At 42.4% G+C, this 26443-nt stretch overlaps 1 protein-coding gene across 2 annotated transcripts in view; it reads left to right on the plus strand.

Annotated features, from left to right (window-relative positions):
- Nucleotides 1-26443, plus strand: part of ncalda (neurocalcin delta a) — a 59136-nt gene that overhangs the window by 13704 nt on the left and 18989 nt on the right. Inside the window, exon 2 of one of the 2 annotated variants that reach the window (XM_034286822.1) lies at nucleotides 9989-10079. The exons of the other annotated variant lie outside the window; for it this stretch is intronic. The gene's annotated coding sequence lies outside the window, so the exon portion shown is untranslated. The remainder of the gene's footprint in view (nucleotides 1-9988; nucleotides 10080-26443) is intronic. 2 annotated transcript variants of the gene reach the window in all.

Raw genomic sequence — 26443 nt, forward strand, 5'->3', positions numbered from 1 at the left:
TAAACACTTGCAATACATTTACCGTGCTGTACCAGCTAAGCTACAGTATATCACAAAAGTGAGTACACCCCTCACATCTTTGCAAATATTTGAATATCTTTTCATGTGACAACCCTGGAAAAATTACACTGCTGTCCCCTCAAAATAACACAACACAGCCATTAATGCCTAAACCGCTGGCAACAAAAATGAGTACACCCCTAAGTGAAAATTTCCAAATTGGGCCCAAAGTGTCAATATTTTGTGTGACCACCATTATTTTCGAGCACTGCCTTAACCCCCTTGGGCATGAAGTTCACCAGAGCTTCACAGGTTGCCGCTAGAGTCCTCTTCCACTTGACGACATCACGGAGCTGGTGTATGTTTGAGACCTTGCGCTCCTCCACCTTCTGTTTGAGGATGCCCCACATATGCTCAATAGGGTTTAGGTCTGGAGACATGCTTGGCCAGTCCATCACCTTTACCCTTAGCTTCTTTAGCAAGGCAGTGGTCATCTGAGAGGTGTGTTTGGGATCGTTATCATGTTGGAATACTGCCCTGCGGCCCAGTGTCCGAAGGGAGGGGGATCATGTTGGCATTCATGGTTCCCTCAATGAACTGTAGCTCCCCAGTGCTGGCAGCACTCATGCAGCCCCAGACCATGACACTCCCACCACCATCCTTGACTGTAGGCAAGACACACTGGTCTTTGTACTCCTCACCTGGTTGCCGCCACACAGGCTTGACACCATCTGAACCAAATATTTGATATTAACATACAGAGCCTTTATCTTCGTCTCATCAGACCACAGGACATGGTTCCAGTAATCCATGTCCTTAGTCTGCTTGTCTTCAGCCAATTGTTTGCGGGCTTTCTTGTGCATCATCTTTAGAAGAGGTTTCCTTCTGGGACGACAGCCATGCAGACCAATTTGATGCAGTGTTTCAGAGTCTTGGCAATCTTCTTATAGCCTAGGCCATCTTTATGTAGAGCAACAATAATTTTTTTCAGATCCTCAGAGTCCTTTGCCATGTTGAGCTTCCAGTGACCAGTATGAGGGAGATAATTTTGGTGTAAACACACCTGCTCCCCATTCACACCTGAGACCTTGTAACACTAACGAGTCACATGACACCGGGGAGGGGAAACCGTAGTTTAAAAACTGTACCCTCGGTTGCATTTTGGATAACGGTTAGGTGCTGTGCATGTTAGAATGCTTCTCCCCCTCTGTTTGCACAGCAGTGGAAGGAAAGATGCTCTCTCAGCAGCTGACAGCCAAACGGGGAGAGACTCTTTCCTAGTTTTTTCTGTATGCATATTAGTCCATTGTTTGAAATGAATCATCATAATAAAAATGTTAACCAAAAAGGAATGTGACCAAGTTAAGTAACATTAAAGGAAATAAAACAAAGGCACCCTAGAGATCCAATTAAAATGTCAATTTACCATTATCTCTCCCTCCTCCTCATCCCTGTAGCTCTCCCTCCTCCTCATCCCTGTAGCTCTCCCTCCTCCTCATCCCTGTAGCTCTCCCTCCTCCTCATTCCTGTAGCTCTCCCTCCTCCTCATTCCTGTAGCTCTCCCTCCTCCTCATCCCTGTAGCTCTCCCTCCTCCTCATCCCTGTAGCTCTCATCCCTCTGCCGGTCAGTTAAATGTAAAAATCTTTATTGGCATAGGAAAATATTGTTACATTGCCAATGCAAGTGGAAAAATAAGAACATTAAATAAACAATATAAGTGGGAAGAAAACACTCATTCTGGGCATAAATCAGAAATTCTGACCTTAGGATGTCATTTCTTGGGAACAGACTGTCCAGTCGCGGAGACATTGATCCACAGCTCTAAGTGACGACCAAAGGTGAACCCCGACTCGCGTTGCTTGCTTCCATTCCAGACACGCGCAGTAATCTCTTTACCAAAGTGTCCCGTCCCCCCATTTCCGCTCGTCTCCTCTTTGGCTTGGCCGAGTATGATGTTAACAAGCTGGGATTTGGCACACCAGCTCATTTAAGAGGTGCTCTGATCTGGATATGTCAGGACTTTGATTTGAAGGATAGGAATGTAACGCCACATGATTCTCATGAAGTCAGATGAAACGGCGGTAGCGGCAGATGTGGTTGATTCTGCAGAAACCTTGTTGACGTGTGTTTTCTAAGGCCTGGCATATGACACTAGGTCTCAGATGGTCTGAAATGTGGGATTTCTTTGCATCGAAACTTACTTAAATCCAACTATCTTGTCATCGTTTTTCCCGTAAATCACAAACTGTTTGCTACATTCATCTGTTATTTATCATGTAAAAGCATCCTGTGGACATTTTTGTCGATACAATTTTTTTGGTTTATTTTTGCCCATGTCCCACACCTTCCGGAAACTTCTTTCTCGTGTGTGATCTGAGCCAGATCAAACTCAGCACTCGCAGTTTTTATACATCTATTTCTCTCTACAGAGCCCATTCGGACTGCATCAATCTCACTAGCAACGAGATATCTTTCGCCGGGTCGTGGTACAACATTCATGGCCATGTAGTGCTTTGGCCTGACCTCTGACCTGAAAGGCGTATAAACTCATTGACTATGTTCTTCACCTGGTAACTGACATGGCACTCTCCGTCAAACAAGTGCTGGTGATAGTAGAATTGTTTTGGTGCCAGTGTGAGATGTTTTTAGTTGCCCCCCCCCCCAATTACATTTTTTTCCTGTTTATTGAGCTGGAAGGAATTGCAGAACCACACTTGCTATGTCACCATTCCATTCCACCACACATTGAGTGAGACCTCTTTAGACCTCAGTAGCCACGGCGGGAGTGTCTGTTGGAAAAGGGTCCTGTGTTTCCGCTGAGGTTGCCATGCGACATTTTCCATTTTCACCTGCTTACATGAACATCTTATTTTATCTCTGACTCAAATGTGTAAACAGCCAGTGCTTTGCGCCATGATGTAATTGTTTTAGTTTTTCTGCCATGGCCAGAGTTGTTAAAATCTGATTGGTCTGATATGCTGTCTGCAATGTCGTTGTCTGGCGGGGGAAAATAACACAATCACTTCACTGCCTGTTGTGTGGTTCTTCTGTTTGCAGCAGGTTGCTGGAAAAATAACCGTTTCCTTAAGCGTGTCTTTCATGTAGAAGCATCAGCATGTCATAGTGACTCACAGGGTTGAGCCCAACAGCTCTGACGGCTGGTAGCCTTTCCACCACAATGCTTCATCTTGGGTGCCGTTGTTCTTGACTAGTGGGTTGATTTTTGTCTTTTATTATACAGCATTTTCTATATGCATCTGTAGGTCTCTAACTAGTGATTCAGACTCCATTTTCTTCCTCTAGAATAACGACAATGCAGAGTTGTTGATAATTCTGCGTGCTGTTATGTTACTTGAAATATTTAGAGAGCCTGGTTCAATTTGGCCCTAACCCTAACCACTGCTTTAGAGAACTATCTCAGATTTCTAAGACACCCCATTCACAGCACTTGAACTGCCCAGTGTTTTTCGAGATTTGTCTTACATATGACCTATAATTACTTGCAGTACTTTGAGCGTGACATTTTTAACTGGGTGGTTATTTAACAAACATTGAGGTGTGAATTTACATTAGTCATGTGATAAGTAGTTTGCTGACTCATAATGGCGTTATCTCTGGTTACTTAGATTGAGCTAAGGGCCTCATTACCGGCATAAACATTCACATTTCCACAATTTCTAGCTGTTTTGTTAATTTCAGTAATGATTTGATGATAATGTTTAGTCAATGGGTAGATGGCTTTTTTTGTGTTCATGTACATTTTCACAGATTTCTTCATAATATGTTTCCCCCATACCTCTTAATTTGTTCCAGGTAGTGTTTATTTTTTTATTAAATTTTTTACAGTTCCATTTCCAAGCATCTTTGGCTGTATTATTAACTTAGTCACTCAGTTCATGCATGTCTGTGTGACTGAGTTTCAGTAGTTGGTTATGCTAGATTGCTGCTGATATACAGTGTATGCTTGATTATTATGCTAGATTATTATTGCTGCTGATATACTAGTTATGCTAGATTGCTGCTGAAATACAATGTATGCGTGATTATTATGCTAGATTATTATTGCTGCTGATATGCTAGTTATGCTAGTTTGCTGCTGATATGCTAGTTATGCTAGATTATTATGCTAGATTATTATTGCTGCGATATGCTAGTTATGCTAGATTGCTGCTGATATACAATATATGCTTGATTATTATTGCTGCTGATATGCTAGTTATGCTAGATTGCTACTGATATACAATGTATGCTTGATTATTATGCTAGATTATTATTGCTACGATATGCTAGTTATGCTAGATTGCTACTGATACTTCTGAAATTATGTAACGCTGGTGGATGTAAATGTGCAAAACAAAAAATAGCTATTATATATGACTTTCAAATTGACCTCAGTGATTGGGGTTGGTGTTTCTACTCTCAATAAATGGCACTACATTTGTTATTCAGCACACTACTTCTAACCAGGGCCCATAATGTCATGAAGTGCCATACATGGGGAATTGGGTCCATGTGGAATGCAGCCTATCGTATGAGTGGCCAGTAGCCTTGCAGCATCAGTGATGTCAGTCTGTCCCAGCAACACGGATTGGCTGGAGGGATTTTTGTATATCTGTGTGTCACATAGTTCTGTTTTTCTCCGTCTTTTGAGTGAGTCACAATGTTAGTCTGCCGTTTCTCGTCCCCCTCCACCTCTCTTTTAACCCCTCTTGTCATGTCACTCATCATCAGTCTTCTTCCCTTTTCCTACCTTTCTCCATTCTTTCCATTCTGCTCTTCTCTCTCCTCCTCTCCAGCCACTTCTGCTCACTAGATTTCCCTTTTTACTTTCTCTTCTTCTCACTCCATCTGTGGCCCCCTGATCCACTAATTATAAAAAATAAAAATTATATTAATTTATCTCCAGGTTTTGCTATGTGGCTGTTTCTTGGAGTCTCTACTAGCCTGTAGGTCTGGCAACTTAATAAAAAGGAGAAAGAAATCTGAGCATTATAAAGGTATGTTTCGCATCTTGCTCTCTGTGTCTGCCAGTCAGTCTTTGTGCTACTGGTTCAGCTGTTGCTGAGCCCCTGGAGTTTTCCCAGGCCTCTGGACTGAGAGAGGGGCTTCTCTGGAAGCCCCCAGAGTTCCCAGGCCTTCAGATACTCAAACACATACACATTGCTCATCTCTGAGTCTGCGTGCTCCTCCATCCCCTGTCCAGAGATGGGCTGTACTGCTTTTAACGCGCACGCACGTTCTAGTCCCTAAGGCTGAGGGACAGCTGTAGTTGCTCCATTGAAGGGACAGTTTCTGTATTGTGGGACTGCTTTTTCTGAATCAATCTACGCACGGTACCTCCTGGCAAATCAAAAACAGGTTTCTAGAAGTTGTTGCAAATTAATTCACAAAAAATTTGTTCCTATGTAATGGCCATCATTCTGTGGGGGGTGTTTTCCAGCGGCAGGCCTGGGTGACTAGACAGGACCACATGTAAGATGAACATAGTGAAGTACAGCCTGAAAATTGATGTGTATTGACATTGTCCATCCAACCTGACAGTTTGAGAGTGTCTGTAGAGGAATGAGAGAAACAGAGGTGTGCCAAGCTTATAACGTAATGCCTAAGAATACTCAGGGCTGTAATCACTGCCAACAGTGCTCCAACAACGTTCTGAGAAAAGGTTTATGAATTCTTATGTAAATGTGGTATTTATTTTCTTTTTTTTTTTATGTGCAAAAATCTATATTTTTGGTAATCGCTCGGGTGTTGTTTGTAGATTAATGATGGAAAAAAATTATATTTCATAGTTTTATTTTAATAAGGCTGCCACGTAACAAGGTGTGTCAAGTGAAGAGGTTCTGAATACTTTTGGAGTGCACTTGATGGAGGCAAGGTTCAAGGGGGACCCAGTTAATTCCATTAAGCCCAGCACAATAACCTCAGTGTTCTCACTGGAGCAATGGAACGCAAGGTTGTTATTGTACTCTGGGAGATGTGGGATTCACTGCTGGTGAAATGAAATTTATGTGTTTACCGAATGTATGAGATGAGGGTATATGGGCCTGCTCAGGATAGGCTGAGGGAGGCATTGGCCTGGCTTCTGTGCTTGGTGTGTCTCCCTGTTGGAACTTGTAATTAAACCTGTTTGTTCAAGGTTGACATTTTAATGCCAGACTTGTGTTTAGTGAGCATTAATACTCTTTAAATGTACATGGTTAGGTCCATGCAGTACTTTTATATTCGTGCTTTTTATTACATAATGTTCTAGATATTGCTTGTAACCCAGGAAGAGTAGCTGCTTCTTCTGGTGGTTCAGAGGTGTATGGGGATCCTAATAAAATCGTAAAATCTCAGTTTTTTTAACTTATCAGCTGCTGCTAAATTTGTTCTTCCCTTCATGTTACTCAATCATTGTTCTAATTTGATCAACCTGACCGCAACTCCCTTATCTGCATCATGATTCTGAACATGTGAAATAAAAAGGCCAAAATAAACACCCTATTTTAAACATCCCTAGGATAAACTATATTGCCAAAGGCATATGTTTTCTAGGCTAATTTACTCTGTACAATATGATAGATAATTCATGGTTGGTATTCACTTGGGTCCTGAATGGGCATTCCCATTCAAACATCCTTACTCACCTCAAGCATTGTTTTGCGCGTAATCTGAGTTGACACAAACAAACATGAAGAGTTATGTTGTGTTCTTTATGGGTTTATGCCCTTGTTATTGCTCATGAAATGTATTGAAGCTAGAAATAAAACTAGCCCACGGCTTAGGCTGTCTACTGCTATTTGTTAAATCATTGAATTAAAGAACACTACTTTGAGTGTTTGTCTCCTTGGACCTGGGCAACTGAACTATACTCTTTTGTATTTAATGAAAGGTTATTTTTGGTAGGGGGGAGAGGTTGTCTACACAGGATCATTCCACAGTTGACTGGTACGATAACAATCTGCAAACACTCCATTTATTTAGCACTTTCATAAAATATATTACCAGCTACATTTTCAAAATGCTTTCAGTAGTTGTTGGGTCAGGAATCATTATGCTCATCTGATATTTCAGGGTTTCTGCTGGAATGTTTTTGTTCAAATAAAATGTTTTTTTTTTTTTAGCTTTAGATTTGCTCAAAGGGCCATTCTATATTGCTTAACAAGCCCGATCTGCAGGCCTCCAGTTGAATAGCCTTGCCTTGGATTAGCCTTCTGTTTATTTTTGGAGTTTTTTTTCACATAGCCGCTGAGTGTTTCTTTTGGCCGTTGAATCGGGTGAGCAGAAATTTGAAGTGGATGTATGGGTTGGGGATGCGCAAAACGTTATCTGATCGACCAGAGTAGCGTGCAAGGAACGTGAAGCGTGGGAGAAATTAATCAGAAGATGGACAAGGGAAGTTTGTGTGAAATGGACTGTAGCTACAGTGTGTAGAGCTTTTGGATCATTAGCAAAGCAGATGCATATTCTCTCAAGATAGACCTGCGGTCACTCAGTAAAAATAAATACATGCTTATATCCCTTTGTTTACTTTGAATTTCAGCCGGTGGTGACTAAACATGGTTTGTAATGGCTGTTTAAATAAAACTGATCCATATATTACCATTTGTTATTTTCTCTGCCCATAGACTACTGTCAGGGTGAAGGGCCATCTAATGTCAAGATAAAAGAGAACCTTCTGCAGGATCTCTTTCTTACAGAAAGTAGTTCCGCATAATGACGTCAATGTCTGAGAATGACTTAATGGCTCAATCTGTGTCCTAAATGACAAGCTAGGTGTTGCTTGTCATTTAGAAGGGCCTTATCATGGTAGATTAACTATCTTTTTCTTGAAAGTTCTTACTCTATGTTCTTCAGAAGGAGTCCTCCATTTCAGTTGCTTCTCCACTACAGCTTTCTGTCCACTAATCAACTCCGCTAAACTCATCTCTGCCCTCTTCTCAACTCTCCTCTCCACTCTACTCTCATCCTGTCAGAAGGAATTCCTCTGTGTGTATATCCCCTCAGAGCAATTTCATGCTATCTGCAGCCAGTCTGAATCGGTCACCGTCTCACAATGGACCTTATTCCTTTTATTTAGTGCTGTCCTGAGACCTGTTCTTATTGGTTCTGATTGGTCCTGAGCCCTGCTCTGATTGGTCTGCCTTGAATTCGGCGGAGCTCTGGAACAAGCAGAGTAGCAGGGGCATTGCAAAACATACCTCCCCCCTCCCCCGTGCCATACTGGGGTGACTCCCCGTACTAATACTTTGACCAGGCAGGTGGGAAGCTCTCACTGGTTTGACCTCTCTCTCTCTCTCCCCCTACCCAACCCTGCCCCCTTCCCTCTATTGACCAGGCCGCCATATGCTATTCAAATGAGTTGGCCTTCATGGAAGCTGTGGTTCCATAGTTGTCCCTATACACAGCCCATGACTGGAGGGACCCGGGGGGGGGGGGGGGGGGGGGGGGGGGGGGGGTGTCGACCCGGTGAAGTGGCCGCCTCCCTTTGTCTGGTACTGTTGGAAAGGAGTGTGCCCTAGAAAACCCAGACTACAGGCACGTTGCTAGCCGAGCTGTGCCGCAGGCTACATATCTAATGGGCAAAACTGAAATATTAACTGCCTGTAGAAAATCCCAACTGAATAACTTTGCGGAAACAGTGCAGATATTTATATCATTTCTGTTAGGACTTAACCCCCCCCCCCCAACGGGGCATGTTTGTTTGATCATTTGTTTTCCTCTGTTTGAAATAATAACAGTCACAAAAATCACATCAGGCCTCTGTGTCAGATATATATTCCACACAAGAAAAAGCTTAGTGTACATCCCCAGCCAAACTAGGGAACATATACAGAGCCTATATACTGAAACCCCCACTATGCAGAGTGGTTTTATGAACATAATCGGAACTGAAAAGTGTGAAAATATCCCTTTGATTCCTTCTCAGCCAATTGGATTGGTACTCCTCTGCCTGTCACAGGAACATACCGTACTTGTGGTGTGTTGTTTTCCAGTGTTTCAATATTTAGTCTCTTTATGTCTAACTGATATATTGTTGCAGGCTTTCTTTAATTTAATGTGGAGTTGAAAAACAATCCTTTTCATCCGTGCCTGTATTCACAAGCATTCCCAATTCCCCATATATTTTTAGTGATTGAGTATCTGTGCAAAATGTTTTTTTGTTTTGTTTTTTTCTCCTCATTTCCTTTGAATTTTCCAGTCTCCGATTATGGAGTGGCATTTTCCCTTAGTGATGACGTAACAGGTCGTACAAGGCTGTTTCTGAAGTTAGAGGACCTTGTAAAAGTATTGAAACTGACCAGTTCTGTCTTATCACTGGATTCCAAATGGTGCATTGACAATTCATTCTGTTTTAGATTTTTCTTTTGCCAACATATTTTGAGGGAACTGTATGATCCAGGTAGCTTAGGAGCTCAAACTGCGCATACAGCCCAGAAGATCATCTCCATCACATAAAACTGTTGTTTTTATAAAGCTCGCTCTTGACTTTAAAACAAATATGTTTTCATTTCCCAAATCCTGTTGCCTTTATTTAATAGAATCAGTATAATAGCCAAAACCGACATCCTCTTCCCTATTTTTCAAGTGACCCAGTTCTTTATACAGTATATTTTGGTTTAAAATGAGACCTTATAACCACTCTGAGCTAATCTGCACCACTGACCATCAATTGTAATTGTGCCTGGTGTCAGATGACCTACTGAAACTGTTCAATCAACTGTAGCAGTTAGCGTTGCCGTGCGCCCGCCCGCCTGCCGTGTTCCACTGTTACCAGGGCAACGCGGGGGCTGGCTGCTTGCAGTTGCCTTTCATAGAACCTTGTCATGTGACCAGGGTGTTTGACGTCAGTGGGGAAAGGAGGCGAGTGACAGTTTGGTGGGAGCCAGCCAGCCAGCCAGTCAGCCAGTTAGCAGCTGGAAGCTCGTAAGAATCTTCTTGGGAGTTGCTAGTTGTTGTCTCGCTGTGCTCTAGTCAAGCCTCTCGCGCTGTGTGTTGCTGTTGCAGCTGCCTGTTGCCGAGCCTCTGGTTTCCTAGGACCCCCAGGTGATGGACTGTTAACAGACCTTAGTACAGCCAATACTAGTCGCAACGCAAGGTAAGACCTGCCTGCGCTTTTCTCTCACATTGTACAGTTTTGTACTCATCCTCAGGCTATGTTCTTATGTTTATCTGTGATGTTTAGCGAGCTTCAGCTTTAGGCAGAAATTATTCAGTCGTTTACTTAGCGAGACAACCAGCATTTTTAAACTGTGCTGCTTTGTAAAAGGAACTGTGAAGGCTTATGAAATACGACTTCCTATGACTGAGAGACGCTGGGTTAGGATAGATTAAGGGTTGCTGTTGTGTTGGTCTCCAGGATTGACGGGTTAACTCTGGATCTATTACAAGCAGAGCTGGGGTTTAGAGCACTGCTGATCCCCAGGGATCTAATCCTCTGTTCTGTTCCTCCTGGTATGGTGTATATATGGCCCCCACGTGTTTTCTAGCCTGGCAGGAAGTGACTGTGGGCATGAACTTGGGTTGCTTTGCTCTACGGAGTATTTGGCTGCTCCAAGCGCTCCCCTCGCATCATAATGTTGGGGTGTAGGGGGCAAGCTGCTGCACATCAGGGTGGTTTTGTGAGCACGGCCGGGGTAGTTTTACGGGGGGATGGGCTGACTCGAGGTCCGGGGGTGTGGGAAGATTGGAGCTGTCTGGTGTGACCCCACCTCCTCATTGCATGCCTAGGACAAAAGCACCACAGTGGCGTGAAGGCGGCGGGGGGGGGGATTGGGGCTTACAAGGAAACAGGCTGATGTTCCACCGGGCCCTGGGGACCACAGATAATAAGGCGGTTACAGAAACACACTCAATGTTCTCTCATGTCTTCTGCTTCTACTCTCCCTCCCTCCCAACGCTCCCTCCCTCCCAACGCTCCCTCCCCATTCTATAACTTCATCTTGACCTCCAGTACTTTAGCCCTCTCTCCTGGCCAACTTCAGTGACAGCCTGTATGCCAGGTACTTCAGTCTAATTAGGGTGCAGAAGGCTACAATGTTAGAGGTGGTTTATAATCCAGGCTCGGGTGAACTGGGCTCATTCCTCTGAGCTACGAATCCTGATCTCAGGAATTAAATGTTGTGTCTTTAGCGGGTTCAACACGCATATTATGTTGACGTAAGTCATGTCATTCTGTTCCTCTTTTCGGTTTGGCCTAGAGCACTAAGGAGCGTGAAAGGAAACACTTGTGGGAAGCCTTAACTTTACCAATACAAGACATTTGTAGGGGACAAGTAGAGAATGGAAAATATCTAGGGATAAAATAAAGAGATGGGGAGAACGATAGTCACGGTTCTGTTCATCTCTGTCCCCCCAAGATTGCTGGGCTAAGACGAGTTGTTGAGTGCTGTTCGAACAGAGCCTCTTCCTGTTTGTAAAACAAAACGGACTGCAGAAATAGATTTGTCAGTGCACTCTTTCTATAGCTGTCTAGTGTTTCTGTGAGGGCAATAAGAGCTTCCTCTTGCTGTCTAGCATCTTTGATTGGTCAGTAAGAGATCTCTTTCTAGCTCTCTAGCGTCTCTGCAGCATGTATATATGTCTAAATTATGGAGATAGAATACTGACAAAATGTTTGTATTCACAGCATACGACTCACAAATATAAGCCATGCTTCATAAACACACAGCATACCATCCACGCATGTAAACCGTTATCTGTAAATACACAGCAGCCAATGCACGATTGTAAATCATGATTCGTATATGCACAGCATTAAACTCTCAATTGCGGAGTTGGAGACGTAAAAAAAAAAGAAATAAATGCACATACGGTAAGTCAGTATCCACAGCAAACGCAGCCAGACCCATTTTTCTAAGATAGCATTTGTATAACTGTGTCTTTACGGACCGCGGTTTTATGTGTGGATTGGATGCTGTGTATCATGGCTCGCATTTGTTAGTTGTATGCTGTGAAAACATACATTTTGGCAGTGTTTTCTCTCCATGTTTAAGTTAGGGCGCACCTGTAATTTTTTTGCGTTGAGCCCTGGTCAGAACAGTCAGAATCAGAACAGAAACAAGAGCAGTTCATACATGTTTATGTATTTTGGCAGTATACATGGGCATAGCTACATACACAAATACAATTCGGGATTGTAATGGTCAATCAAATCTTTATTCCCGATTGCTTACCATATAATGCATGGGGAGAATAGTACATGTTTCGTCTGTTGTCTCTGGTCAACCATGGTTTTTCATGGTGTTCATATTCTTGCCAGGCTACGGTCACCAGTTTCTAATTGTTTATGCAGATTCTGTATTCAGTTAAGGTCTGCAATATTCAATAGCGTTCTATCTTTCCCTGATTTTTAACCCTACTCTGCCAACAGTCAGTGTTTTCCTTATTATTCTACTCCAGCTGTGTGTTTTCCCCACAGGGCCAGATCATTTGTGTTAAAGTCAGTCTTTTGTTTTTAGGGGGACAGTTTTGTTAAAGGTCACTTTCTGAATGTAGACGTCAGACCATAAACCCTTGCATGACCTTTTGTTTAATTGCACCAGGAGCACCCAAAATGTACCCCGCTTTCTTCATTTGTTGGGCTGTTGACGACGAATGCTTCATAGTTCTGGATGGCATTCACGGTTAGTGAAATGTCTGTGATCAATCAGTAAGTCTGTCTCACGTGTCAGGTTTTAAATACTGTTTTAACTAATTAATGATTTACCAACTGTGGCTGGTAAAAGTGTGTGTCGTTTATGTGTGTGTGTGTCGTTTGTGTGTGTGTGTGTGTCGTTTGTGTGTGTGTGTGTGTCGTTTGTGTGTGTGTGTGTGTCGTTTGTGTATGTGTGTCGTTTGTGCTCAGCTTGATAAATCCAGCTTGTCGAAGTCCCAGAAAAAGGACACCGGTGTTGTCAGAACCACAGAGAACCTGACGAAGGAAAGATTGGTCGCTTGTTGCTGCTGTTAATTAAGCAGAGGATGACACCAGTGTTATCCACACAGAGAAAAACCTGTCGGTCTGATCAGAGGATGACACCAGTGTTACCCACACAGAGAGAAACCTGTCTGTCTGATCAGAGGGTGACACCAGTGTTACCCACACAGAGAGAAACCTGTCGGTCTGGTCAGAGGATGACACCAGTGTTACCCATTTTAATGAACAAGACCTGATGCCAGGTTTGCGCCAGACATGCATTTTTGTTATACTGTAAACTAATGTAAATGTCAACTGTTGCATGTCAGCTTCCAGAGGTAACAACAGACCACTCCCTACAGACTTCCCTACAGACACTCCCTGCGGCTACTGAGGTCTAAAGACGATGTGTCAGTCAGTGTCCAGTGGGGTGGAATGAGCCATAATGGACACACAATCAGTAGAACAAAAAATAACATCTCACACTGACACTGAGAAAAACCATTTTGTTATCACTGGCAAAAGCACTTGTTGGACTGAGGGCGCAATGTTGGCTACCGGGTGAACAACAGCGTGGGATTATATGCCTTCCAGGACTCAGGGGTCTTTAAATGAAACCGTTGTCACGGTGGTTATACGCTGAACAGGCTCTTTGAGAGGACCGGTCCTTCATATCGATTACATTTACATGACAGGGTTTTAGCCCGCTGGGTAGGAGGAGGATTACCCAGCAAGGGCCAGCCTGCTGTTCTGTTGTATCCGCCAGCCGGTGTCTGTTTGACCGTGTCCTTTCAGATGGTTACTTAATACACGTGTGGAAATATAAAGCTGCATCTCCTGTGAATCCAGGCCAATACAAAACCTTGTGCTGCCTTTCTAGATGTATGTTCTTTCAGTCAGGCATCCACGACTTGTGCGAGTAATCCGATTTTGACTTTTCTGCAAATATTCCCATTTGTGTCGTATTTCAGTGGATCAAAGCTCTTGGGTGGATTCTTAGTTATAACGACTTATTGGAATGTGAAGTGTCCACTAGCTCTTCGCGATAACTCACAGCTAGTGACTCTTACAGCATCGAGGGGGTGAAGTGAGGGGGCAGATAAAACTGACATTATGCACAAGTGTGTTTGGGGAAAGTTAAGATGTGCTCTTGCAGTATGACTCTTGGACATTGTGCCATTTCCATGACGAATGGATCAGTTGTGTTCCCCTGCCATCAAGCCCAGATTACTGTCCAGTTGAATACCAGTGCATTCTATTAGAACGAATCAGGCTTGCGCAATAACTCTGTGCCACACTTTCCTCTGGTCTGCGCATGTAGCATTTAGAGTGGGGTTTCATGTGGTTCAACGACATGCTTGTCCCCTGACCGTAACATCCTATGGTCCTGCTGACATCTGCAACACTGCCTGACAGTGGAAGGCTGTTCATGTTACGCCAATTAAACAGAGTTAGGGATACAAATCAGGGCATGCATCGAATTACCTGCCCCGAAGCCCCCCCTGCAGGATTACACCTAAAGTAACGGCGGCTTTTCGAGCTACAGGACTCGCGCCATATAACCAGATGGAGCCTTGTTAGAAGTGGTTTCACCAAAAGAGGGATTATGGAGCACGGTCAAGGCAGTTGTAGTTTGGTTGGTAGAGAATATTTTTCATTTTCACCAGAGAGGATTCTGTCGTCTAACCGTGTGAATGTCAGGCTTTCAGCTGTTTTAACTAGCTCTCGCTGTCAAAATGCTGCTCTGCATTCTGTTCTCCCTTAAAAACTGTTCTCCAAGCCAGAATGTAACTCTGATTTCTGTTCTCCTGAAAATGTTTGTGTCAAAATGGAGAGCTGTACTATTGGTGCAGAAAGGTACTACCTCCTTTTTTGAACGGTATGTGTCAAATGGAATTAAATACCAGAAATCCACTGTCATTATGATTAGATTAATCCGTATTTCCCACTCCAGGAAATGTAATATTCAGTTAAACCGAAATCACAAAAATAACCTATACACCAGGATATACAGTATGACTGATGAACTTTTACACTAGGATATATTGTATGACAGTCCTTTTACATTAGGATATATTGTATGACTGAACCTTTACATTAGGACATACCATCATAAAAATTAAAATATCTTAGAGGTCGCAGGCGGCTTGCTCATTGAAGGCAGGGGGCCTGTTGCCTATATGGATGGGGGTAAATGTTATTCATACACATATCATAGTGGGTATGTGGCCCCTCCCCCAGGAAGAAGGAATTAATGACATCATCAGAAGACATGCTGGATTGGGTCCATCAGTGGTTTACTGATAAGTCCCTCCCGACTCTCACTCTGAGACCTGCTGTCTCCCTCCTCTTCTACAGTTAAACATGTCTAGAGCCACGTAGAGGGGATATTAGGGTCAAGTTGGAGCTTGGAATCAGACCTTTCAGTGACCAGCCCACCTGTTTATTCACTAATGAATTAGTGTGCCTGTGGAATGAATAGCCGTCTAGGGCAGAAGCAAAGTCACAGTGAACCTGCAGGCCTTTGCTAGGGTGGAGCTGCTGAAGACACCATATTAACTCCCTCCTCATCCTCGCCTTCCTCCTCGTCCTTGCTTCAGGCCTCACCCTGGATAAACCGGTGGACTTCGTATAGGCCGCTGCAGCTCCTTGTAATTCCACTCCTGAGGAGGCGGCAGTTTGATGGAAGATTCTTCAACATCACTCACGCCGTTTAGTTGTGAAACGCATTGCCTGGAACAGAAAGCAGTTTTTATGTGTTGCAAGCACTGCTTTTTCAATTGGTTTCCCAGGTGATGGAAAATAACTGAAATGTACTTTCTCCCGCAGAGTGTAAATATGTGTACCAAACTGTGGTTGGCAGATCTAATTCACAGGCTTCAACATCACTTACTTCCAGTCTGCGCCCAGGCAATTTGGATGCAATGGTTTCTTTTAACGTTTTGTCCCATTTGCATCAGTTAATCATTTGTTTTGCCACTGCAAATCTCTGCGACAGGGTTTTACGATTAAAGGTACGTTCAGACTGGCTGCTGTAGGGCTGACGGCCTCACACGTTCAGTGGGACGGGGTAGTAGTTTTGCGTGAAGGTAGCCTATGTTGTGCTCGGTCCCGTGAGCCGTGGCGCATCCTTACACACAGGCTTTCCTGGCTATGTTGTGTGTCAGATGGTAATACAATTAATCACTTGGCATTTATTTTTAATACATTTACAAAATCATAGAACTTTTGAGTTTTTAAGCTGACCTTAACCAAACCTAGCTACGCGAGGGCGTCGTCATTACTGCAGTAACCAATGTGATCTCGTCCGCGTTGTGTCCGTGGTCGCTATCATGTCTACACTCCCGCAGGGCCATGTCCAGGGTATGTGAGCAGAGTTGAGCTGCCGGGAATCCCGCTCGTCGCTCTCAGATCGGTGGTTGCACGCCACTCGATGCCTTTCCCAACCACTCCTCTAAGAAAACACTCTCCCCTCACAGGAAAAACTTTCAGCACTAAATTTGCTCCATTCGTTATCTGTTTAAAGTCATAATTTAAACAAAACAGCTCAGTTCAGTTGCAATGTGTTTTGGCCATTTGTCCGTGTGTTAATGTTGAAACATAAACTTGTGAACATTTCAAACATTTCAATGAAGTTTGTCTAGTTTAAAAAAACAACTTGAATAGGTTAGCTGTTTAAGCACTTGTTAAGCACGTGTTGTTAGACTGTGGCTTCTAAATGAATACAATCTAGCAGGTTAGGCTGCAGTGTTCACTTATTATTCCCAGTATAACAAATTTAAGGAGCTGGGCATCTTGCCTTGAGATCGTCTGTGCTTGGCTACAGTCTAAGGCACTTCTCCGGTTTTCTTTTCCTCCGTGCTCGTTGGGGAACACCGTAAAACAACAGGAGACTCAGTCCTTTTGTCCATTTGAAATTGGAGGAAACTGCCAGTCATGTTGAGTTGATGTCTCAAGTAGAATCACCTGCTTGAAATCCAAATTATTTCTAACTACTTTTAGAAGGTGACAATAATATTGGCCATGCTATTTTAGGATTTTTTTTTTTCGCAGAATAAGCTGATTAGTACATTCATTTGATTCTGTTGGTTTTGTTCAACTGCAAACCGAATAGTTACCTATGGTAATACCAAAATAATTGTTTAAACTTCAATGTTTTGTGTACAAGATGCGTTGTGATTCGATACTGATTGTAATGCATTCTGATGTTCCAAATATATTGCTCACCATATGTCTGAGGGACAAGCGAGAGCCCAGAGAAATGTTTGGATCAGTTATGGAAATATAACAATTGAAACAAAATTTGTTCTTTACTTAAAGATGGAAAAGATGCTTTGAAGGAAAAACACTTTTTGTTAAATACTACAATTCCCTTACGTTTTCCTCATCATTAACCATTCCTAACCATCACTAACCACCCTGTCCTGCTGGGTACTGAAATGGGCCACCTCCTGCTGGTGAATTCCAAAAAAATTCTGGAATCATTTTGCTTCCCATGACAGGCTACAATATATCTTTTTTTAATGTATGTAGAATGAGACACAAAGACTTGCTTTATTAATTTTCCCATCAGTAAAGGACATGACAGCTTAACTAGCACATGGTGCGATGTTGTGAAAGCATGTAACCGATTGGATTCTGCCTCAGACATTCCAAGCCTTTATTAATAAACACTTGTGATTCACTCTGTCTTATTTTTTTTTAAACAGACAGCAACCAGAAAGTGGGCTTCCCTAAGGGCAGCATGCAGTGTGCTGATTGGTTCCCAGTCACGGTGTTGGATAAAAGCACCTCTCACAGCAGGGCAATCTGGCCCGTCATCCATTCTTGTCTTTACCTCTGGGTCATTCGGCTTCAGCCCTGAGACTGTGTAGCTTTAAATATCACTTGATCGGAGAGGTGGAGAAATGTGTTTATGAGGCAGTTTGCCGTTTAGAGAAGAAAAAGAGCTCTGTTTCTGCCTCTGCTTCCACATAAGGCTTTCTTAAGAGAAGCCTTAATTAATCCTCATCAAAGACTCTGTTATCATAAGGTTTATGTAATTAGACTCTTATCACAGGGTTATCCGTCTGCAAAGGCGTGGTTATCACAGGGTTATCTCAGTAGGAAAGCTGTGTTATCACAGAGTTATCTGATTAGAAAAGCTATGGTGTCACATGCTTAAGTCATTAGGTGATTATGGCCTATGTCATTAGAAAGGCTATTATCACAGGGTTATGTCATTATAAAGGCACAATTTTATGCTGATCAAAGCCCACTACGCATTATCATCTGACTACTGCTGTCTGATGCACTCTGATGTAATTAACGCTTCTTTTTGCCGGACAGAGTAAGCGGAGGTGGCCAAGAAGAGCAAATGTCTCTTACTGACTGACTGACTGACTACCCCTTGTTAAATAGTGTAGTGGTTAGATGCGGACTACCAAACGAGGTCCTACGTTCGAGGCTCGTCACAGTCAAAACTAATTATACATTAGGATTTGTTCAGGATAGACAAAACTTTGATTGCTACCACCTTCAGTAGCTACGTTATAGTAAGCTTAAAATAAAACTGTTTACCGTTATGTTGTGACTATTTCTGGTGGATTTTCAAAGTATGCATCCGTGCATGCTTTTGGGGGTAATATATGCTACATTAAAACTATTTGGGCAATAAAAGAGTAGGGGTTTCCACGATTCTCTCATCTGACTGAAAAGTCAGTTGTCATCACCTACATTGATAGTTATTGTATCAATGTCTTTCACACTAATGAAAGAAAAACCAATGCTATTGTGCCATGAAATTAATTAGCTTTGGCAGTGTAAAAGTCATCTTCAGTCTCGCTAGCAACTGCTCTATTCTTATAACTATTGCAAGTAGTAATTTAGTAAATAATAGTAAGCCTATTACTGGCTAATTAGCTATTAAAACAGCCAGTGGCAAAAGCTATACAGACTATAGATGCTATTTGTGGTGGTGGTAAAGTTAATAAGCTTTATTCCGTTCAACACAATTCATAATGGTGCCTAACGAAATATTCAAACTTTCCTGATGTTAATTTGTGACAAAATGATCTAATGTCGAGACGCTACACCAACACCTGGCAAATGTATAGCTCCGTGGCATAGTGGTTAAAGACAGCCTCTCACATTCGAGGCTTGGATTCGATCCAGTGAGGGGAACAACATTCATCACTTCTAATCGTGGGCCAGCCGAACTACGCTTGTCTGGTTCCTTTTTTGGTTCATAAATCTGACACCACACACCATGCGTCAGAACTGATGGGGACAGCTAAAGTTGCGACGGTTTACTAAAGTTATATTGAACTCTGACCCATTGTAGCCACTGCTACTGCCTAGTTGTTTATTTGCCATAGTCATTTCCTGTTGCTGTTTTTCCTGTCTGACCACAGGAAGTGGGGTTAGGCTTAGTCAGGCCCCTGGAGTGGCGGTTCAAGTTTCTTGAGCCCTGTATACCCAAAAGCAAAATCTTGCTGCCAAACAACCAGTAATACTGTTTAATCCAGTTTTAGGTCTTGGTTTAAGAGGTTTTGCACAACAGGTAATTGTCATATAATTAAGCAATAAGGCACAGGGAAGTCAGAGTTTGAACTCTCTCCATGGTATATAAAATATAGTACTTTGTCTTACCGTTTTCAAAGATTATTTGAGAAATGACTACGGATGCACAGATCCTATACTCACATCGGAGATTTGTTTGATACTTGCTAAGATATGTGATCAGATATCGGCTGCAACAAGTCTATGTAACAGATTGTCCAAACGCAAGTTTTTGATGACGGTCAGCCCGGATATGTGGGTTATGCTTAGTGAACTTAACCACAATAATGTCTCCAGTCTGAAATTATCTTGCATTTGAAACACTAGTAAACTGTTAGTTGCAAACTTTGCAAAGCGTTTCAAGGGGTGACAAAACCGAAGCTTAAGCTAGCTAGCTAACCGCAGCTAGCTAACACCAGACTTGTCGAGAATTGGTCACTTTTAACTGTGATATCTCAAAATCCATTCAGATTCATAGCTAAATAGCAGGGATTGCTGTTTGGTGCTGAACAGCCTTTACTTTTGGATTCATCTTCAGTTGAATAGCCAGATAAGCGATCTCCTAAAGTGCCTAATGTTAATCTGGTGGCACTTTGATCAAGATCGGATTTGGCATGGAATAGTTTAATACTGTGAAAACCTTAAGGAAAATTGTCAGCTTGTCAAAGGTCTAGATTTTACCACAGTGACTTATTAGTCCAATAACTATCCACTTTCCCATTCTACTTGGCTATAGAATTTTCAAAAATGCCTTACACTGTGTTGGTGCCTTCATGGAGTGTATTTCAACACATTTTCCTAAGATTTTATGTTGTTAAAATAGTTGAAGTTCCACAATCTAAGATATAGAGAAAGCTGTCTGTAAGTTATGTCATTTGAAATACAAAAGTTCGATGACATACTCCGAATGGGTATGAACAAGGAAAAAAGCACTTTGGTTGCATCCCTAGAAATTACCTGTTTTTACCTGTTGTCTTTTTCCTCCTCTTTCCTCTCCTTCCCTGCCCTCCCCTATCCAGTAATCCCTTAACATTGTTTTAGTTATCTGGTCTAGTTCATCTAGATTTACATTGTTTGTTTTATTAGAGGATTATTGTCTGATTTCATATTTAAATTGCTTATATTGGTGCGAAATATTTTACTCACATTTTCTTAGTTGCATCTCAGAGCAAAATACATCAGAGGGATCTCATTCTTGAACGGTATCAGTCAGGAGAAGGGTACAAAAGAATTTCCAAAGCATAAGATATACCATGGAACACAGTGAAGACAGTCATCATCAAGTGAAGAAAATACAGCACAACAGAGACATTACTAAGAACTGGATGTCCCTCCAAAAATGTATGAAAAGACGAGGAGAAAACTGGTCAGGGAGGCTTCCAGGTGGCCTTAAACAACATTAAAGCAACGGCAGGAATTTCTGGCAAGTACTGGCTGTACGCTACATGTGACAACAATCTCCCGTATTCTTCATATGAATGGGCTATGGGGTAGGGTGGCAAGATGGAAGCCTTTTCTTACAAAAAAATACATCCAAGCCCGACTGAAGTTTGCAAAAACAAAAGTCCCCCAAAAGCACGTGGGAGAATGGGTTATGGTGTGTAAAAACAAAAATGTGTAAAGGTTGAACTTTTTGACAATAATTCCAAAAGTATGTTTGGTGCAAAAACAACACTGCACATCACCCAAAGATCACCGTACCCACAGTGAAGCATGGTCGTGGCAGTATCATGCTTTGGGGCTGTTTTTCTTCAGATGGAACTAGGGCCTTAGTCAGGGTGGAGTGAATTATGAACAGTTCCAAATACCAGGCAATTTTGGCCCAAAACCATTAGGCGTCCGTTAGAAAGCTGAAAATGAAGAGGGCGTTCACCTTTCTGCACGACAATGACCCAAAGCACACATCCAAATCCACAAAAGCATGGCTTCCCCAGAAGAAGATTTACGTTTTGGAATGGCCCAGCCAGATCCCAGACCTGAATCCAATTGAAAATCTGTAGGGGTGATCTGATTTAGAGTGCTTTTGCAAAGAAGAGTGGGCAGATATTGCCACGTCTAGATGTGCCATGCTAATAGACTCCTACCCAGAAAGTGCTGTAATAAAATCAAAAGGTGCTTTAACAAAGTATTAGTTTAAGTGTGTGCACACTTTTGCAACCAGGTTATTGTCAGTTTTTGATTAAAAAAAATTTTCCCCTCAAAGATTTTTGTTTTTCATTTGAATTGTTCTCGTTACAGGTCACATTAAAGGTGGAAAAAGTTCTGACATGATTTCTCTTTGTCTCATTCTTTTACATCACAAGAACCTGGCATTTTAACAGGGATGTGTAGACTTTTTATATCCACTGTAGTTATACAGGATTGTATTCAGTACAGTAGAATGCCAAAAGGGATGAAAAACTTTTGATTTCCCTTATTGTTCTAAAATTTGTAGTGCAATAATCATCTATATTAGTCAAACACTGTTGTTGGATTGTGTAATCTTCCGTCCGTAATTGCAATGATGCCAAATTAAATTAACAGAAACAAATGACCATGCATAAAAGGAATAAAATATCTTGGAATGTCCCTGAGGAGGCTTTCTTCTGTATCAATAACGCCTTATTGTGTGCCGAGTCTGTTGCCATGGCAATGTAATGAAGAAACAGGCCATTTAAAGACCAGGCTAAAAATATAGACTGAATCACTATGCTAGCACTAGCAGGCTAATTAATCTGGTTCTGCTTGGCCTCGCAACCAATACATTGGTGTTGACTTGTGGGGCTCATCCTAGATCAATACTCCTACTGAGAGCCGACCTGATCCTAGATAAGTACCCCCACTAACAAGGTTCATGGACCTATTTGGGTACTCTCAGAAAGGTTCACATCCTATATAAATACTCCTACTTACAAAGGTCATGATCCTGAATCAACACGCCTAGGTGGAGTTGCCAGCGTAAAGAGCTCTTCTGCAGTAAGTGGTGTCAAAAGTGTCACGTGAAGTGGTGTGGAAAAGACTGAAGTGTCTGCTCTCCTGTGGGATTCAGTTCTTTCAAACTATGAGTCACTCCCTGGAGTTTTGTCCAGGGGACAGTCGGACCCGTCACCTCCCAGTGAAATGTCATTGTAGGTGAGCTATGTGGGTTTTCTCGGACATGGCTGTGCTGGCGTCGTGTCATTGTAAAGAGACTGTGGGTTGTCTCGGAGGAGTGTTCAGACCTTTAATCTTTAATCCAGTGGATCATTGTCCTGACGCCTGAGCCTGTAGAGTGGAGCTGTATTGGGGCTGGAGCTGGACTCCTGCTGACCTATTCTGCACCGTTTGGCCCATTTCTTTACCTTTTTATTACCCACTCACTAACTCCTTCCCTCTTTCTCAGCCCCGCCCACTCGGTCTCTCTCTGTCCCCCCCCCTTTTCTGTCTGACAAAGAGGGGATTATTTTCTTGTGTATACTCTCTACCACTCAACTTCACATCTGAAATCACAGAACACTTGCATAACCCTCTGTACTCATTACTACAGTAAAGTTTCTCTTTTGTCTCTATACCCCTCAGCTGTTGACCTCCAGGCCAGTTAGACTAAATGTTTTAATGTCAACCCTCTAATCCGGCTCTGATTCAGACCAGGGACCCCGGGTGGGTGCAACTAATGGTCAGGTAGAACAGACATCCAGTTGGATCTGGATGTTTACTATTGCACAGCCTGGGTTTACTAGTGTTTACTATTCTCAATGTTTGAGGGGTTTTCTGTGTTGGTTTCGGTTGCATCCTTTTTTTTTTTTTATGGCTGCTTATTATGCATATTTCTGTTTCACTGCGTTTCTTCTTTAAATTGTTTCTTTTTTGTATTTGGTTGCATGTCCATTGCATGCAATAACTAAATGCCTGAAGTCTGTGAACCAGACAAATTAACTGCGTATTGACTTGGCCGGGTGAGGACTTTCCACTGCTATTTAGTTCATAGATAATTGTGTGTGTAATGCAGCTTTCCAGGGGGTGTACTTTTTTACATGACTTTGTGTACCAGTCAAAAGTTTGGACACCTACTCATTCAAAGGTATTTATTTCCCCCTGTTATTACCTCCCTTGTGATGTCCAATGTTACTTTTCCCACACTACACATCCAACCAGGAAGTCAGTCTGTGTGAGGTCACGCTCACTCATCTGACAGCTTCAGTTAAGCGTGCAGGCGCCCGACTCGCCAGAGGGAGCCAGTAGAGCGTGATCAGTCAAGGAAATCCCTGCTGACAAATGTCACCTCCCATGCGGAGCAATGCTCGGCCAATGTGAACCTCTCAGCGAAGCCGCTCGTCAGCCGGCGGCACAGTCGAGCCTCGAAACCCAGACTGTGCAATGAAGCTGAATTGAGGCACAGTAATGGAACATGCTTAGCCTCAAAGTGACGCACTGCGAGGCCCAAGACCTCACGATAGACGGCTCTACACTAAAGCCTACCAGCTGTTCTGTAGAGGCATTAGAAATGTCTTTGCTGCACCCTGTCCATTGTATCTATAGTAGAAATGCAGGATGAAACTGTATGTTTTATGTGCGGCCTTCATTTAAACATTGAAAAGAAATGCAATCCCTTGTTATGGAATTGTGTGATGCGGCGCTATCTGACCACGGGAATGGTTGTTTCACACGTTGGTTACATGGCGGTCATCGATCGAAAGTCTTACCGGGGACACATCGAGCAACTTGGGACAGCTGTAGTCTGGCCCGATCAAGCCAAGAACCCGGCTCCAGTCCGTAACCCTTGTGGTTTGTCCGTGAAAGGATGCGAGACGTCTCCACGTGTTAGAGCTGGGTTTAATTGATATTGCGGAGAAACGTCGAAATTGCCTGCTGTTATTTTCCTTTGATTAGCTCAGTATATTTTATGAAGTCTACCGTTTATATGAAGATGTCCGAACTGTAGATACTGATAAAGGAATTGTCAGGTTTCTGCATACATATTTCTTAACAGAACCCCCTCTCAGCTTCTCTGTGAGTATTTAAACTGAAACATCATGTGGCTTTCTATGTTTAATATTTATCTTTCTATCCCTCTCATAGTCTTAAAAGGCTCTAAGCTACTACTAAAAGTTCTGGATCACATAACCTCACGACTCTCTCCTCTGCAAAGGCTCAGTAGATCTGTTCTCTTCAAATACCTCTCTCTTTTGTACCATGCCCCTTTGCCTGTCTTCACTTTTTCTTTTTAGGAAGCAGCTTTTTAAGGTCAAGCCTGTTTTCCTTTCACTTCTTCTGGAAGCATCTCCACAGGCAGTGGGTGGAAGTTGGATTGGACTTGGGTGTCTGTGGTGGGCCTGGTATTGGTGTGGTTCCTCCAGAGACAGGCAGTGGGTGGAGTGTGGGTTGAGTGGGCCTGCTGCTCCAGAAACCAAATCTGTACATTTCACAGCAGTTCATGGTTATTTCTCATCCCTCTGACTAGAAGGACTCAGAGACTTATCATCCCTCCGACTAGAGAGAATTGTCATCCCTTTGACTAGTCTGTTCATGCGTCTGACTAGAGCAACTAATCATCCCTTTGACTAGAAACAAATCATTCCCCTGACAAGAGAGAAATCATCCTTCTCATTAGAGATTAATCATCATTCTAGAGAAATCAACCTTCTGACTAGAGATTAGGGCTGGGTAATATGAGCAACAAATTATTTTATAATGAAATATATTCTAGTGTATTTTAACAAGAAACCAGGCAAGCCTAGTTCACCCGGCCCGCAATAAAATGTGGTAATAGTGGCTGCCCCCTCAAATCGAACCCAGGTTGCCCACGTGAAAGCCATTGTCATTAACCACTATGCCACCAAACTGCACATAGGCTGGGCGTTAGTATAGCCTTTTTGCATTATAATATTTTCACTCATTAAAATCACGCAACGTTTTAATATTTTGAACTAGCGTTAAACTGAGTAACGTTTCTTAAGTTGACCTCCACCACAAATAGTATCTATGAACTGTGTGACTTTTGCCACTGGCCGTTTTAAAAGGTTATTAGCAAGTAATATGTCGCTAGACGTTATTATATTGTGTTAAATTGAGTAATGATTCTTAAGATTACCTCCACCGCAAATAGTATCTATGAACTGTATGGCTTATGCCACTAGCCGTTTTAACAGCTTATTAGCCATTTGTGCATGACATTGATGCAATAACTATTGTATCAATATAGGTGACGATAACTTTTTTCATTAAGTGAAAAGACTGTAGCCAGTGTTCGTTAATCTTGAACAAATCCTGAGACATAATTCGAAAATCCATCAGAAATAGTCGCAATATAATTAGGTTTCATATTAGGCTTCCCATAACATATTCACTCAAGGTTGTAGCCAGCAAGGTTTTTGTCTATCCTGAACAAATCCTCTTTTGCCACTGGCCATTTGACAGCTAATTAGCCATTGGTGAATGACAGGTGCAGTATCTATCAATATAGGTGACAATAACTGGTGATGGCCATTCAGGACTTCATTTGCGTTATTTTAGCAACAGGATATTATGCTGGCAGCACTCAGATTTTCTTAACACAATAAAAGCCATAATTGAAATGAATAAGGCAATATAGTTAACAATCTAGTCTGTGAAAAAGAACTGACAAGAATAACATTGGAACGAACATTAAACATATAATGTACAGACAAGATTAACTATATTAACTTATACATTTCAATTATGGCTTTTGTTTTGAAAAATTAAATCTGTGTTAGCACTGCTAGCATAATATCCTACTGCTAGAAGAACAGTAATGAACCCTTGTATGGCCATCACTAACGATAACTGACTTTTTGTCAAGTGAAAAGACGAGAGAATCGTCAAGTGTTTGTCTATCCTGAACAAATCCTAATATCCACAAGAACGGTTTTATTTTAGGCTTCCTATTATGTAGCCAGCGAAGTTTTTTCTGTCCTGAACCTCAAGCATAATGCATTTTGACTGTTGCGGGAGGCGAACGCGGGACCTGTTGTTCCAGAACGCGGGACATGTACGCTATTTAACAAGGGGTAGTCCGTCACTCACTCAGAGACATTCGCTCTTCTTAG

The sequence above is a fragment of the Esox lucius genome, chromosome 16 (genome assembly GCF_011004845.1).
Source record: "Esox lucius isolate fEsoLuc1 chromosome 16, fEsoLuc1.pri, whole genome shotgun sequence".
In the NCBI taxonomy this organism is placed as follows: Eukaryota; Metazoa; Chordata; class Actinopteri; order Esociformes; family Esocidae; genus Esox; species Esox lucius.